The following is an 8125-nucleotide window of genomic DNA, read 5'->3' as shown; positions in this document are numbered from 1 at the left end:
TATAGAATTCATGGCAAAACTATAGGAAAAGAAAACTATAGAATTAATTAAAAAGCTTTAGGAATTAAGATTCAAGGAAAACACTGACATTATTGGTTTTTTTTTAAATATCAAGGACAAAATGAGTTAACGAACAATTCTAAACAATAACCAATTGATGTGTTTTCCAATTCTTAACGGGTTTTCGCATAAACGACAGCTTTTGGAGAGAATTAGGGTCAGTTTATATAGCGTAGAGTTACTCTGAATTTCACCCTATTGCATTAGACTATAAACAAAATTAAAATGAAATTGCGGTTGACGTCCTGCGTTTATGCAGGGACTGGTTTATAATGAAGACAGGCTTATACGTCATGCAGCGTGCTACGAGGGAAATTTTGCATGAACATTGGCGCTACGACTTATTTTGAATTCCAACTACCATCGGTATATTCACGGGAACTCAGTTTTTCATCCCAACCGAATGACCCCCTTCCTGCACCACTGGCAAAGGGAAACCATGCCGAAACTTGAAACAAACCAAATAGTTCTACGCAGTATATTAATCGATTGACAATTGACAAGAACCTACAATCGACAATATGGACTTACTTGGCTTTGCTTTTAATATAAAATAAGACTATGATTATTTACTCTAAAATACTTTAAACAATTTTTTTTTAATAAAATCATGATTAGAGTAAATAATCATAGTAAATAAGTATTTTACTATATACTTACCGAAAGATCATTTTGTTCATTATGAAATATTGGATCAACATCATCTTTTTTTGCTTTTTCCTGCCGTCTCTTTGTTTCATGTGGGATTTCTAATGTTGTATCTACTAAGTACCTTTTGCATCGTCTTGGTCTTGGGAAGAATGCCATAATTCTCCGAAAATGATCTTCTTTTTTATGAACTTTTTTTTATAGAGACGATGTGTTGCGCTTTTCTATGACATATTTTGCGCAGGCTATTAATTCTATTTGTTAGGTAACATACCACGCCTTCCTCGTAATAGAGGTCAATCAGGAACTACAGTGACACACGTCAATGGTTATTATCACAACACTTTAATGACTTTAACAGGCACCGAATCTCACGAGATTCACCATATCTTTACAAAATTGTCAGTGTTTCTTTTGGCGCCAACACACGCAGAAATACATTTTATTCCTGAAAGATGTCGTCTAAATACGCAGTTTTTTACTTTGTGAAAGAAGTTGAACCTACTTATGAACTGGGTTTAGTGGAATGGGTAGATATTGTTTCTGAACAATATAATTTAAATCAATTAAACAATAGTGACTGGAACTTTGATACAGAAATTAAAGTCAACTGGCCTCAAAATGGTTTGAAATCGAAGAAAAACGGCAAAGTTGAAAGCTGTCCAGCTAAAATAGTATGTTTTGGAGGTAAGTTTTAACAGATAACGCACTACTTCTTTTCAAATTTTAGTTCTGTTTATATAAAAATAAATAATAATAAATTCTAAAATGATGTCATATTTCGTGTTTATTTTAAGAGAACAGAATATAAAAGATCACATATTTAAATTAACAGAACAATGCTACATCAATTTCCTATATATTCAAATAAATTATTGGCAAATAGATTCAGTTTTAAACTAATGGCACTGATTAATCTAGGACCAAGTTTATCCATTATTAAAATATATTTTTTAAAAAACCAAATAAAACATATAAGTAGATCAATAATATATTATTATTGTACAGATTTGCATATTTCTTTTATTGGTAGATTCGGAGCTTACTTTACGAACTGTGATTCAAGAAATTGTTAATGGGAAGGATCTGGAAGAAGTATTTAAAAGTCCAAAATTAGGAAGAGGATTGAGGGAGAAGAAAAGAAAAACACTGTCTAGCAGTGACGAAGAATGTGAGAATAGTGATGAGAATACCGCACATAGTAATAACAGCAGAAAGGTCTTTTTTTTTTCAAAGAATTGTTTGGCGCAATAAATTTAGAATTATAATTCTTTTCTATTCTATAAGAAGGAGTTAGTTACCCAAATTTGCTCATTGAATCACCATAATATATATATCCTGAACATATATAAATATCCTTGCAAGCAGGAATCGATTGCTTACGAATCTCTCTGAGACACGTGTTCAACACCATGAACTGTGCCGTGCGAGGGTACGTGTACTATTACAATTGATTGGGCCATTTTATTATGCTATGTGTTGGGTCGTGATAAGTCTGCTATTGTATTATTAGTTCAATAATACTTCTACCGATATGTTCTGAACTATTTAATATTATATTACAGGTCCTGAAAAAAAAAAAGATCGATTCTGTCAAGAAAGCTAATAATAGTATTTTACATATGTATAAGAGGGCGAGAAATATTGAAAATTCATTACAGATGCGTCCATTAGAAAACAGCAAGGTATGATTAGTTAAATTATTTTAGTCTATTGATGTAATCATGACCAGGGCATCGGGGAAACGGTCACTTATAGCAGACGGCACCGCCCAAACCGGTCGCATCATTTATGTTGATTCTCTCTTATATTTCTGTTTTATAGAAATAAGGGCTTTATATTTAACACACTTGCTATTTTTCCACACGTATATAATGTTTCTGTCCCTATCGACTGTTATAAAGCACTCTGCATGTATATTAACTTGATATTTTACCTGGATTTCTTGAAAAGGAAAAGTTACATAGAATTTTTTCTTCAATGTGCTGACATTGAGATAGCTTGTAGCACATAGCCGACCAAGCGCGTTTATGTTTATTATTTATGCGTTATGGCCTGTAAAATCCAAGAGAGACAACCCATGAGGTTGGACATGCGACCCTACTCCTTGTCACGTACAACCGGGGATTCGAAACCACGCCAGTTGACTCAATGACAGGCTTTATAATACAGCGCGCACGTACTAACAATTCGGCCATCAACCCCCCCGTAAAATCCAAGGAAAGATGATCATGTAATATGTTGATAAAGCTCTATATCTGTATATATATATATATATTTTATAGGATTCCGACAGTGACCATACGACATGCAGTGAACCCGACACGGATGATGAAAGAACTCATATCACAACTCTTAAAAAATCTAATTGGAAACTGCAGCAAGACGCTAAATTATACAGACAAAATATAAAAAATTTAACTTCCATCATAGCTTTGAATAAAAGTGAGTAATGTATAATATAGTATTACTATAAATTTGATTTAACCTAGTACATTTTCATAAAAGAAAGAAAACATAAAAATAAATTGGCGTGAATTAAATTGCCATTTTCTGCAATTCCAATTGTTTCATTTCGAGAACTGTCTTTGAATGAAAGTTGACACATTATGTCTTTAAAGAAAGTTTGAGGCATTCAACGTATATTAGAAAATTTAAAACTCCTGAATGGCATACATAAGAAATTATCACTTTCACCAAATCTTAGTTTAAAAGAAAAAATAATCGAATCAACTCACCTAATTGTTTAGTCAAATAAACAATTATCAAGCTCCAAAAGGGTAACCCCTATTTAAACATGTCATAAGATTCTTCTGATTTTATTCCTGTCTTATATATAACATCTCCAGAGCACTGTATTGTATATTATTGATATATCAAGTGTGAAGTCACCTTTTTTCCAATTAGAAAAACTTGAGGTACCAAACCAAGCCAGGTTCCGAGACCAAACGCATTTTCATGTCCGCATGTTTATTTTCTTGGTGCATGCGGTCCCACTACACTTTCCATTATACTAGGTTTACACTTAATAACTTAATTCGAAATTAAAAATACAGATCTATAACAAATGGCAAGAACAATAACAATAAGCAATGTAATTGTTTTAACATATTGCTTTCATTTTCTTTGTTTGAAAAAAAAAAAGAATTACCAGACTTGCTTCAAGAAACGGAAAACCTGATTTCTAAATTACCAGACTTAGTCCAAGAAACGGAGAACCTGATTTCTAAACTGAAGAAGAAAGAAGAGGGGGACGAATCTTTTATATCATTAAAGGAAGTCGATACTACCTACGATACAGAAAAGGAGGTTGTTAATCGTGAAAATAGATCACCTAACACTAGTTTTGTAAGTTTACACAGATGCATAGATCTTTTGTCCGATATTTTGAAATGGGGGTAAACGTGGTGGTGGGGGTGGGGTCTCCCACTCACTATATAGACAGAACTAAAAACCTGATATCATTTTGCCAAGAAACAACTTACTGGTAATATTATATCAAGTAGTTGTCTTTTACTTGCTTGTTGAAAAACAATATTATTTTGGTGTCATAAAAAAAACACAATAGGGCGTGTTCAATGATAATTTAACAAAGCGTTAAAGACCCGTTAATAGCCAATCATTTTGTGCAAAGTAATATTTATGTGTATGTAAAACAATACTGGTATTTCGTTTTTGGTTTTTAGATAACTGCAGAGCTGCTTAACGAATGCTCAAAAGAGAATCCACAAAAGTTCATCAATGATATAATGCATGGTTTATATGACGATGAGTATATGGCAACACATTCCATCACAGGATTCAAGCGCAGCAAATCCACTGACGAGATAAAAGATCCGATGGATAAGTTGCATGGGACAATGCTTATAGGTAAATCTGTTCATTTATTTTTAATCCTATTAGCTATAAGTAATGACGGATGTAGTGCACAAGGTAGAGATTGGGTACCATGTCGAGAACAGTTCTCTTTGCATTTAGTTGGCAAGTTCACATAGTTAACAGATTACGTCGCACTGATATATGCTATGGGCGTATATTGACATAAATAAGAACTGCACGAACTTCCGAGGCGCCACTGGGAGCGCGGCAAAATTGCGACGTAAATAAGACATTTTGTGACTAAATTGCGACCAACAAAATCGCATGGTCCCGATTTCTCAATTGTCACAACTAGATGTATAAATTTAAATAAAAAAAGATCTTTTTAATGTATACTTCTGTGCTATACGGACATTAAATAACTGTTCGGTTGGTAATATAAAAGACACGTCCCTTTCAAACACGGAAAGATAAATACATCTCCCCTTTCGAAATGTATTGCTCGTCCAATATCAAACTTGCAGGGGGAAAAATTTCATTCAGCGATTGGAAATAAGTTTGGGCAATATTATCAATGATTTGTTTTAGTCGTTGACAAATATTCCAGCGGTGCTATAATTCATTAATGTTGCAATTTTAAGAATTTTATTATATACAGCATGCTTTACTGTTAGGAATAAAATGTAATATATTTTTGTTTTGTTTTCTAGCCCAGCTTCAAACAACATTTCCAACAATATGCAAAAAAGAATCCGAAGCCAAACGGTATATTCGGGCGAAGCTGAATAATGCAAATAATGCATCTAAAACAATTGCAAAAAAAAAGAAAATCAAACCAAACAACGAGGTGCAATAAAATATTTAACATTTATCTTGGGTTTTTATTTTCGTTTGAAATAATCGCAGTGTATCATTAATTTATGAAGGTTGGAAATGACATTAAATTTGCTACAACATCATCCGGAAAATAATGCTTCTGATTTTACTATGACCCTCATCCAAACTTTTTTGACATTGGTATCAATCTGTCATTAACCCCCCCCCCCTCTTCTGCAGGTTCGAAATTATCACACGCCCCACACCCGGTTTCAAACCATCCACCTCCATCATAAATTTTATAAAATAAAAACCATTATATCTTATAATATATGTGACGTGCCACAAGCAATTATCTCATAATCCACCTACTTCTGGTCACTACTGATATTTATAAGAATTTTAGTTTTTGTTGATAAGACCACATGTATAAAGGACATGTTTGGTCAAATCCTACATAGTCAATGCTACAGATATTTGGAGGTATTTCTATAGGGTATACTATAGATATATGTGGGGTCTCTTGTGGAATTCTATAGGATTTACTTACATATATCTATATGATTTCCTGTAGAATTCTATAGGATATACTACATATATATATAGGATCAGGGGTGTAAATGTGGGGGGGTGTGGGAATAGGGTATACTATAGATATATGTGGGGTCTCTTGTGGAATTCTATAGGATTTACTTACATATATCTATATGATTTCCTGTAGAATTCTATAGGATATACTACATATATATATAGGATCAGGGGTGTAAATGTGGGGGGGTGTGGGAAAAAAAATAGTCGGTCGCAAAATCAGTGCAGTCGGTCGCAAAATAAGAGCAGTCGCAAAATCAGTACAGTCGGTCGCAAAATAAGAGCAGTGGGTATCAAAATAAGTGCTCACTGCACACGTCACGCTACTCACGCAAAACTTTAGTATAAAATAACCTTGTCAACTTAATGTGTTTCACTCTTATTCTGTTGTGAGTATGTAGGTCTAAGAACAAAATTTCCCCCAGGGAGAAAAATAGTCGGTCTCAAAATAAGTGCAGTCACTGCAGTCGGTCTCAAAATTATGCATTGCCGTCTTAATGAATTAATGAGGTAAACAAATAATGCCAGAATAGATCCCAAATACTAGTCGGTCGCAAAATCAGTGCAGTCGGTCGTAAGATATGAGCAGTCGGTATCAAAATAAATGCTTACTGCACACGTCACTCTACTCAAGCAAAACTTTAGTATAAAATAACCTTGTCGACTTATCATGTTTGAAAAAAATGTTTTTCACCCCATGGCAAAAAAATAGTTGGTCTCAATTCCATTATGCCATCATTCTTCAACTCCTTCTCTGACTTTTACTATCTCATCACTATCATATTCACAGTTACAGTGAATCGCTCAGTTAGTAGTACCACTAGTGAGTGAGTCGTGGGTCAAAAGACTGTAGAATTGTTAGTTCTACTCTCACAAAACAGGCGACATTGACAGATAGTCCTCAAGATTCTGTCCCATTTCTTATCCTCTCGTTAACGAGAATTTGGATCCATTTGCCATGACATTGACTAAAATTGTCAGGCCCAGTCCCAAAGATTAAAAGCTCGGTTACACATCTCAAATTTTTTCGCGCCTGCGGCTCTCGATTCCATTATAACATCATTCTTCCACTCCTCTGTTGTCTTATACTGTCTGAGCACTATCATATTCACGGTTATACTGAACTGCCTACTTATGTTAGTAGTACCACTGGCACTGGTGTGTGGGTCGTGGGGCGTCAGACTATACAAAAGTTCTATCAACTCTTGCAAAACAGGCGGAATTGACAGGGGGCAGATCTCGAGGTTTTGTCTAATTGACTCACATTTCTGGCCCCCTCGTCCACAAGAATTTCTCCCAGCAATGACCTCAAATGCCAAGATATTGACTCAATTTTTCAAAATTTTCTCAGGTTGCTCAGTGTTATAGGCACAATCTATATGACATAAACTTTATGTCAACTGAAATAAAACTGCTTTCCAGCGAGACAACGATCGGCAAACAACTATATAATTATACAATACCATCTATGTTCTACCGGGACGCTTAATGTTATAGCCAGTATTTTGTTGACATTCATTGTGGGGTGGGTTTGTGGCTGAGGTGGTGCCCTAGATTTGGAACCCACCCCCACCCCTATCTAGATCCACTACTTCACATGGCCCCTACAAAACTCGCACCTGTGGTGCTCGGTTCTTGACTGCGTCACTCGTAGTGGGGGTATGGTCACATTTTCGCTAAACACCCCCCCAAACAAAATCGTTATGTACGCCCCTGTATAGGATTTCCTACAAATATCTATAGGATTTCTTGTAGAATTATATAGGATATACTACATATATCTATAGGTTTCACTACTGATATCTATAGGATTCACTGTAGAATTCTATAGGATATACTACATATATTTATAGGCTTTCCTATATAATTCTATATGGTTTACTTCACGTATCTACAGGATTTCCTATTGAATTCTATAGGATTTACTACAAATATCTATAGGATTTCCTATTAAATTCTACAGGATATACTACATATATCTATAGGATTTCCTATTGAATTCTATAGGGTTTACTACATATATCTATAGGGTTTCATGTAGAATTATATAGAATATACTACAGATATATATAGGATTTCCTATTGAATTCTAAAGGATATACTACATATATCTATAGGATTTCATGTTGAATTATATAGGATATACTACATATATCTATAAGATTTCCTATTGAATTCTATAGGGTTTACTACA

At 34.3% G+C, this 8125-nt stretch overlaps 1 long non-coding RNA gene across 1 annotated transcript; it reads left to right on the top strand.

Moving 5' to 3' along the window:
* Positions 1 to 1761: 1761 nt before the first annotated feature.
* Positions 1762 to 5374, top strand: LOC126818861 (uncharacterized). The gene is made up of 6 exons (XR_007679377.2): positions 1762 to 1926; positions 2274 to 2393; positions 2994 to 3153; positions 3854 to 4056; positions 4395 to 4578; positions 5238 to 5374. It is a non-coding gene; the product is annotated as an uncharacterized LOC126818861 (long non-coding RNA).
* The last annotated feature ends 2751 nt before the right edge of the window (positions 5375 to 8125 follow it).

The sequence above is a fragment of the Patella vulgata genome, chromosome 4 (assembly GCF_932274485.2).
Source record: "Patella vulgata chromosome 4, xgPatVulg1.2, whole genome shotgun sequence".
Lineage (NCBI taxonomy): Eukaryota > Metazoa > Mollusca > Gastropoda > Patellidae > Patella > Patella vulgata.
This window is presented reverse-complemented; position numbering and strand designations above follow the sequence as displayed.